The sequence below is a fragment of the Mytilus trossulus genome, chromosome 3, assembly GCF_036588685.1.
Source record: "Mytilus trossulus isolate FHL-02 chromosome 3, PNRI_Mtr1.1.1.hap1, whole genome shotgun sequence".
Classification (NCBI taxonomy): domain Eukaryota; kingdom Metazoa; phylum Mollusca; class Bivalvia; order Mytilida; family Mytilidae; genus Mytilus; species Mytilus trossulus.
Window position 1 is genome coordinate 17,744,132 of NC_086375.1, and position 9,706 is coordinate 17,753,837.

At 30.7% G+C, this 9,706-nt stretch overlaps 1 long non-coding RNA gene across 1 annotated transcript; it reads left to right on the plus strand.

The window, feature by feature from the left end:
• Window positions 1-629: 629 nt before the first annotated feature.
• Window positions 630-9,706, plus strand: LOC134710284 (uncharacterized). The gene is made up of 3 exons (XR_010106109.1): window positions 630-778; window positions 8,400-8,472; window positions 9,609-9,706. It is a non-coding gene; the product is annotated as an uncharacterized LOC134710284 (long non-coding RNA).

The following is a 9,706-nucleotide window of genomic DNA, read 5'->3' on the forward strand; positions in this document are numbered from 1 at the left end:
ATCCCTTCCCCTCACCTTTCGATACCACAATGGATTGTTGTCAGATTTTAATGCTGGATTTGAACTTATTGCATTCACAGTCTGATACCAAATCTTGAGCGATCCGATCACAATGTTTGATCAACGTTCATATTCTTCACGATCATTTTTGTCAATATCCCGATCGACAGTAGACAGTATAAATTGAAAACAAGATAATAATTGGGTGCTTTGTAAAGGTAACTAAAGAGTAGAATAAAAGGTCTTATTAGGAGGACACACCTCTGCCCATTTGTTTCCATAGACAGCAAAAAATTTAAACTTGAATTGTCTGACGATAAATTCCAACTGAACTGCCACCTTGGAACACGTGAAAGAGATATCCGCTAATAACTACTTACTTACGAAAAGACAAACACTTGTTGAACCATTCTGGAAACCTATTCCCATATGAGATGCAAATTTTATATTTGCTGCATAAGGAAAACGTACAGTTGTATACATAGCGTGTGACAATAGAAATTTCTATGTACGAACGACGTATAATTTTCTACTTGATTATTCATTATCAATTGTAAACATCAATTGTAAATATAACTTAACATATGCAACAGATGGAAATCATATTATTACATTCTTTTTGTGAAAATTCAGGAGAAAGGACGCAGGTTTATGTTTCGCTTTGAGCGAGGAAAATATTTTTTCCAACAACATGCCTGCAACTAAACAAAAAATGAAGATGGCTAACAAGAAACATCGGGACAATGTACACATAAGGGGAAATGTACCTAAAACATTAGTAAGTACAATGAGAGGAAATGTGCCTAAAACATTAGTAAGTACCATAAGAGGAAATGTTCCTAAAACATTAGTAAGTACCATTAGAAGAAATGTGCCTAAAACATTAGTAAGTACCATTAGAAGAAATGTGTCTAAAACCTTAGTTAGTACCATTAGAAGAAATGTGTTAAAACATTAGTAAGTACCATTAGAGGAAATGTGCCTAAAACATTAGTAAGTACCATGAGAGGAAATTTACCTAAGACATTAGTAAGTACCATTAGAAGAAATGTGCCTAAAACATTAGTAAGTACCATTAAAAGAAATGTACCTAAAACATTAGTAAGTACCATGAGAGGAAATGTTCCTAAAACATTAGTAAGTACCATTAGAAGAAATGTGCCTAAAACATTAGTAAGTACCATTAGAAGAAATGTACCTAAAACATCAGTAAGTACCATGAGAGGAAATGTGCCTAAAACATTAGTAAGTACCATTAGAAGAAATGTGCCTAAACATTAGTAAGTACCACTAGAAGAAATGTACCTAAAATATTAGTAAGTACCATGAGAGGAAATGTTCCTAAAACATTAGTAAGTACCATAAGAAGAAATTTACCTAAACATTTGTAAGTACCATTAGAAGAAATGTGCCTAAAACATTAGTAAGTACTATTAGAAGAAATGTGCCTAAAACATTAGTTAGTACCATTAGAAGAAATGTGTTAAAACATTAGTATGTACCAGTAGAGGAAATGTTCCTAAAACATTAGTAAGTACCATTAGAAGAAATGTGCCTAAAACATTAGTAAGTACCATTAGAAGAAATGTGCCTAAAACATTAGTAAGTACCATTAGAAGAAATGTACCTAAAACATCAGTAAGTACCATGAGAGGAAATGTTCCTTAAACATTAGTAAGTACCATTAGAAGAAATTTACCTAAAACATTTGTAAGTACCATTAGAAGAAATGTGCCTAAAACATTAGTAAGTACTATTAGAAGAAATGTGCCTAAAACATTAGTTAGTACCATTAGAAGAAATGTGTTAAAACATTAGTATGTACCAGTAGAGGAAATGTTCCTAAAACATTAGTAAGTATTATTAGAAGAAATGTGCCTAAAACATTAGTAAGTACCATTAGAAGAAATGTGCCTAAAACATTAGTAAGTACCATTAGAAGAAATGTACCTAAAACATCAGTAAGTACCATGAGAGGAAATGTTCCTAAAACATTAGTAAGTACCATTAGAAGAAATGTGTCTAAAACATTAGTAAGTACCATTAAAAGAAATGTGCCTAAAACATTAGTAAGTACCATTAGAAGAAATGTACCTAAAACATTAGTAAGTACCATGAGAGGACATGTTCCTAAAACATTAGTAAGTACCATGAGAGGAAATTTACCTAAGACATTAGTAAGTACCATTAGAAGAAATGTGCCTAAAACATTAGTAAGTACCATTAGAAGAAATGTACCTAAAACATTAGTAAGTACCATGAGAGGAAATGTTCCTTAAACATTAGTAAGTACCATTAGAAGAAATGTGCCTAAAACATTAGTAAGTACCATTAGAAGAAATGTACCTAAAACATCAGTAAGTACCATGAGAGGAAATGTTCCTAAAACATTAGTAAGTACCATTAGAAGAAATGTGCCTAAACATTAGTAAGTACCACTAGAAGAAATGTACCTAAAACATTAGTAAGTACCATAAGAAGAAATTTACCTAAAACATTAGTAAGTACCATAAGAAGAAATGTGCCTAAAACATTAGTAAGTACCATGAGATGAAAATAGCCTAAAACATTAGTAAATACCATGAGAAGACATTTACCTAAAACATTAGAAAGTACCATGAGAGGAAATGTGCATAAACATTAGTAAGTACGATGAGAGGAAATGTACCTAAAACATTAGTAAGTACCATGAGAGGAAATGTACCTAAATCATTTGTAAGTACAATGAGAGGAAATGTGCCTAAAACTTTAGTAAGTACCATTAGAAGAAATATTCCTTAAACATTAGTAAGTACCATAAGAGAAAATGTACCTTAAACATTTGTAAGTAACATGAGAGGAAATGTACCTAAAACATTAGTAAGTACCATGAGAGGAAATGTGCCTAAAACATTAGTAAGTACCATGAGAGGAAATGTACCTAAAACATTAGTAAGTACCATGAGAGGAAATGTGCCTAAAACATTAGTAAGTACCATGAGAGGAAATGTACCTAAAACATTAGTAAGTACCATAAGAGGAAATGTACCTAAATCATTTGTAAGTACCATTAGAGGAAACGTACCTAAAACATTAGTAAGTACCATGAGAGGAAATGTTCCTAAAACATTAGTAAGTACCATTAGAAGAAATGTGCCTAAAACATTAGTAAGTACCATTAAAAGAAATGTACCTAAAACATTAGTAAGTACCATGAGAGGAAATGTTCCTAAAACATTAGTAAGTACCATTAGAAGAAATGTGCCTAAAACATTAGTAAGTACCATTAGAAGAAATGTGCCTAAAACATTAGTAAGTACCATTAGAAGAAATGTGTCTAAAACCTTAGTTAGTACCATTAGAAGAAATGTGTTAAAACATTAGTAAGTACCATTAGAGGAAATGTGCCTAAAACATTAGTAAGTACCATGAGAGGAAATTTACCTAAGACATTAGTAAGTACCATTAGAAGAAATGTGCCTAAAACATTAGTAAGTACCATTAAAAGAAATGTACCTAAAACATTAGTAAGTACCATGAGAGGAAATGTTCCTAAAACATTAGTAAGTACCATTAGAAGAAATGTGCCTAAAACATTAGTAAGTACCATTAGAAGAAATGTACCTAAAACATCAGTAAGTACCATGAGAGGAAATGTGCCTAAAACATTAGTAAGTACCATTAGAAGAAATGTGCCTAAACATTAGTAAGTACCACTAGAAGAAATGTACCTAAAATATTAGTAAGTACCATGAGAGGAAATGTTCCTAAAACATTAGTAAGTACCATAAGAAGAAATTTACCTAAACATTTGTAAGTACCATTAGAAGAAATGTGCCTAAAACATTAGTAAGTACTATTAGAAGAAATGTGCCTAAAACATTAGTTAGTACCATTAGAAGAAATGTGTTAAAACATTAGTATGTACCAGTAGAGGAAATGTTCCTAAAACATTAGTAAGTACCATTAGAAGAAATGTGCCTAAAACATTAGTAAGTACCATTAGAAGAAATGTGCCTAAAACATTAGTAAGTACCATTAGAAGAAATGTACCTAAAACATCAGTAAGTACCATGAGAGGAAATGTTCCTTAAACATTAGTAAGTACCATTAGAAGAAATTTACCTAAAACATTTGTAAGTACCATTAGAAGAAATGTGCCTAAAACATTAGTAAGTACTATTAGAAGAAATGTGCCTAAAACATTAGTTAGTACCATTAGAAGAAATGTGTTAAAACATTAGTATGTACCAGTAGAGGAAATGTTCCTAAAACATTAGTAAGTATTATTAGAAGAAATGTGCCTAAAACATTAGTAAGTACCATTAGAAGAAATGTGCCTAAAACATTAGTAAGTACCATTAGAAGAAATGTACCTAAAACATCAGTAAGTACCATGAGAGGAAATGTTCCTTAAACATTAGTAAGTACCATTAGAAGAAATGTGCCTAAAACATTTGTAAGTACCATTAGAAGAAATGTGCCTAAAACATTAGTAAGTACTATTAGAAGAAATGTGCCTAAAACATTAGTTAGTACCATTAGAAGAAATGTGTTAAAACATTAGTATGTACCAGTAGAGGAAATGTTCCTAAAACATTAGTAAGTATTATTAGAAGAAATGTGCCTAAAACATTAGTAAGTACCATTAGAAGAAATGTACCTAAAACATTAGTAAGTACCATGAGAGGAAATGTTCCTTAAACATTAGTAAGTACCATTAGAAGAAATGTACCTAAAACATTAGTAAGTACCATGAGAGGAAATGTTCCTTAAACATTAGTAAGTACCATTAGAAGAAATGTGCCTAAAACATTAGTAAGTACCATTAGAAGAAATGTACCTAAAACATCAGTAAGTACCATGAGAGGAAATGTTCCTAAAACATTAGTAAGTACCATTAGAAGAAATGTGCCTAAACATTAGTAAGTACCACTAGAAGAAATGTACCTAAAACATTAGTAAGTACCATAAGAAGAAATTTACCTAAAACATTAGTAAGTACCATAAGAAGAAATGTGCCTAAAACATTAGTAAGTACCATGAGATGAAAATAGCCTAAAACATTAGTAAATACCATGAGAAGACATTTACCTAAAACATTAGAAAGTACCATGAGAGGAAATGTGCATAAACATTAGTAAGTACGATGAGAGGAAATGTACCTAAAACATTAGTAAGTACCATGAGAGGAAATGTACCTAAATCATTTGTAAGTACAATGAGAGGAAATGTGCCTAAAACTTTAGTAAGTACCATTAGAAGAAATATTCCTTAAACATTAGTAAGTACCATAAGAGAAAATGTACCTTAAACATTTGTAAGTAACATGAGAGGAAATGTACCTAAAACATTAGTAAGTACCATGAGAGGAAATGTGCCTAAAACATTAGTAAGTACCATGAGAGGAAATGTACCTAAAACATTAGTAAGTACCATGAGAGGAAATGTGCCTAAAACATTAGTAAGTACCATGAGAGGAAATGTACCTAAAACATTAGTAAGTACCATAAGAGGAAATGTACCTAAATCATTTGTAAGTACCATTAGAGGAAACGTACCTAAAACATTAGTAAGTACCATGAGAGGAAATGTTCCTAAAACATTAGTAAGTACCATTAGAAGAAATGTGCCTAAAACATTAGTAAGTACCATTAAAAGAAATGTACCTAAAACATTAGTAAGTACCATGAGAGGAAATGTTCCTAAAACATTAGTAAGTACCATTAGAAGAAATGTGCCTAAAACATTAGTAAGTACCATTAGAAGAAATGTGCCTAAAACATTAGTAAGTACCATTAGAAGAAATGTGTCTAAAACCTTAGTTAGTACCATTAGAAGAAATGTGTTAAAACATTAGTAAGTACCATTAGAGGAAATGTGCCTAAAACATTAGTAAGTACCATGAGAGGAAATTTACCTAAGACATTAGTAAGTACCATTAGAAGAAATGTGCCTAAAACATTAGTAAGTACCATTAAAAGAAATGTACCTAAAACATTAGTAAGTACCATGAGAGGAAATGTTCCTAAAACATTAGTAAGTACCATTAGAAGAAATGTGCCTAAAACATTAGTAAGTACCATTAGAAGAAATGTACCTAAAACATCAGTAAGTACCATGAGAGGAAATGTGCCTAAAACATTAGTAAGTACCATTAGAAGAAATGTGCCTAAACATTAGTAAGTACCACTAGAAGAAATGTACCTAAAATATTAGTAAGTACCATGAGAGGAAATGTTCCTAAAACATTAGTAAGTACCATAAGAAGAAATTTACCTAAACATTTGTAAGTACCATTAGAAGAAATGTGCCTAAAACATTAGTAAGTACTATTAGAAGAAATGTGCCTAAAACATTAGTTAGTACCATTAGAAGAAATGTGTTAAAACATTAGTATGTACCAGTAGAGGAAATGTTCCTAAAACATTAGTAAGTACCATTAGAAGAAATGTGCCTAAAACATTAGTAAGTACCATTAGAAGAAATGTGCCTAAAACATTAGTAAGTACCATTAGAAGAAATGTACCTAAAACATCAGTAAGTACCATGAGAGGAAATGTTCCTTAAACATTAGTAAGTACCATTAGAAGAAATTTACCTAAAACATTTGTAAGTACCATTAGAAGAAATGTGCCTAAAACATTAGTAAGTACTATTAGAAGAAATGTGCCTAAAACATTAGTTAGTACCATTAGAAGAAATGTGTTAAAACATTAGTATGTACCAGTAGAGGAAATGTTCCTAAAACATTAGTAAGTATTATTAGAAGAAATGTGCCTAAAACATTAGTAAGTACCATTAGAAGAAATGTGCCTAAAACATTAGTAAGTACCATTAGAAGAAATGTACCTAAAACATCAGTAAGTACCATGAGAGGAAATGTTCCTAAAACATTAGTAAGTACCATTAGAAGAAATGTGTCTAAAACATTAGTAAGTACCATTAAAAGAAATGTGCCTAAAACATTAGTAAGTACCATTAGAAGAAATGTACCTAAAACATTAGTAAGTACCATGAGAGGACATGTTCCTAAAACATTAGTAAGTACCATGAGAGGAAATTTACCTAAGACATTAGTAAGTACCATTAGAAGAAATGTGCCTAAAACATTAGTAAGTACCATTAGAAGAAATGTACCTAAAACATTAGTAAGTACCATGAGAGGAAATGTTCCTTAAACATTAGTAAGTACCATTAGAAGAAATGTGCATAAAACATTAGTAAGTACCATTAGAAGAAATGTACCTAAAACATCAGTAAGTACCATGAGAGGAAATGTTCCTAAAACATTAGTAAGTACCATTAGAAGAAATGTGCCTAAACATTAGTAAGTACCACTAGAAGAAATGTACCTAAAACATTAGTAAGTACCATAAGAAGAAATTTACCTAAAACATTAGTAAGTACCATAAGAAGAAATGTGCCTAAAACATTAGTAAGTACCATGAGATGAAAATAGCCTAAAACATTAGTAAATACCATGAGAAGACATTTACCTAAAACATTAGAAAGTACCATGAGAGGAAATGTGCATAAACATTAGTAAGTACGATGAGAGGAAATGTACCTAAAACATTAGTAAGTACCATGAGAGGAAATGTACCTAAATCATTTGTAAGTACAATGAGAGGAAATGTGCCTAAAACTTTAGTAAGTACCATTAGAAGAAATATTCCTTAAACATTAGTAAGTACCATAAGAGAAAATGTACCTTAAACATTTGTAAGTAACATGAGAGGAAATGTACCTAAAACATTAGTAAGTACCATGAGAGGAAATGTGCCTAAAACATTAGTAAGTACCATGAGAGGAAATGTACCTAAAACATTAGTAAGTACCATAAGAGGAAATGTACCTAAATCATTTGTAAGTACCATTAGAGGAAACGTACCTAAAACATTAGTAAGTACCATTAGAAGAACTTTACCTTAAACATTAGTAAGTACCATGAGAGGAAATGTTCCTAAAACATTAGTAAGTACCATTAGAAGAAATTTACCTTAAACATTAGTAAGTACCATTAGAAGAAATTTACCTAAAACATTAGTAAGTACCATTAGAAGAAATTTACCTAAAACATTAGTAAGTACCATTAGAAGAAATGTTCCTAAAACATTAGTAACTTTTTCCATAACAAAACTGTCTTTCATTTTAATTCTTATTTAGAAAAAAGATACTATATAATTTATGAAAAGGAAATGGAATTGCTACCTTTTACAAATCGCTAATGATCAGTGTAAAGCTATTGACAAATATATAATGCCAACCCATGTTAAAATAAGCATATAGCATGGCATTTAGAATTATTTATTAAATAATACAAGACTTTTTCAACCTTACAAGTAAACGAATCAGGAAAACATACGGTGCTGCAGACATCCAGTCACCCAAAAAAAGTTCTGACGTTTTATTTTCAGAAGTCAGTTGAAGAACAGTATCAAGTTGGACCATATTTATTAGCTCTACTTATTTTTGTTGTCTGTGGTTCAGGTATGTTTACAGAATACATATCACGAAAAGTATAGATATATTTTATTTAAAGTGCATCCTGATACAATTTATATAATTTATCGCTATTTTGTTCATTTTTCCTTTTATCTTTTTTTGTGATAATTTTTCATATATTGCTACTCGCTTGAGATGTGGTCCAAGTCGTCTACTGTATCATTAGCTTTTCAACACTGTGTTTGTAAGTTAACACGCGCGTGGTAGGCGGCTACAATCTAATTGACTAGGATGCTAATTTTCCTACCTCTGGTCGGTGGTTCAGACTCCGACTTCACCCACCTGTAAAAAGTTACTGACACGAAATAGTACAAAAGCTTAGAAAGTGACGTTAAAACACCACTGACCAATCAATTAATTTATCATAAATAAGGGATTATAGTTACAAATGATACTGTACATGTCCTGACACAATGCTATATGATATTGAATCAACAATGATAATGCAATAAGCGAACAAGGCCTAGAAACTATATATTTCTACATATATACATACCCGTCAATATTTTCTCTCTTAAAAAAATCCGAATTTAGAGAACATATTTGCGCATTTATATATCAAACGTGGAATTTAGTACTTTCGAGTATATTAAAGGGGCATTAAATGTCAAATTTGTTTTTTCTTCGGTTTGACTCATCTTTTCATTTTTGAGTTGTAACATTCTAAAATGTATTTCAAAACTTCAAAAAGATAAACAATTATTAATAGATAAAGGAAGATGTGGTGTGAGTGCCAATGAGATAATGCATGGACTAGATAATATGTATCTGCATTTCGCGTAGACCTATAATTAACCATTAAGATAACTAACGAAGATTGGCGAAATAAACTTAAATATATTAAGCTGAAGTTCACATGAATTCGGATTAAGAGGTTTAATCCTTGACTTACATCGGCTATGTTTATGAACTTAGTTTGACAATCTGGGCCAAACTGACTGCTGTTACTAACGATACATTATTTCCTTTTAAGCTTTTATTTATAGACAATAAAGAAACGAATAAAAAATCTGTCTAAATCGTAGTTAATGTTCCTTTACTTAAAGGCATATATTCTTCAATACTATCAGCTTGATCTATATAGATTATTCATATTTGAAAACATTCACTTTTTATTTCAGCTGTTTTTGAAATTTTTGATCATTTCCTGAGATGATAAAGAAAAAGTGAGAAAGAAAACCTATTTCCGAAGAGTTTTGTATAAACATGTACGACTTAT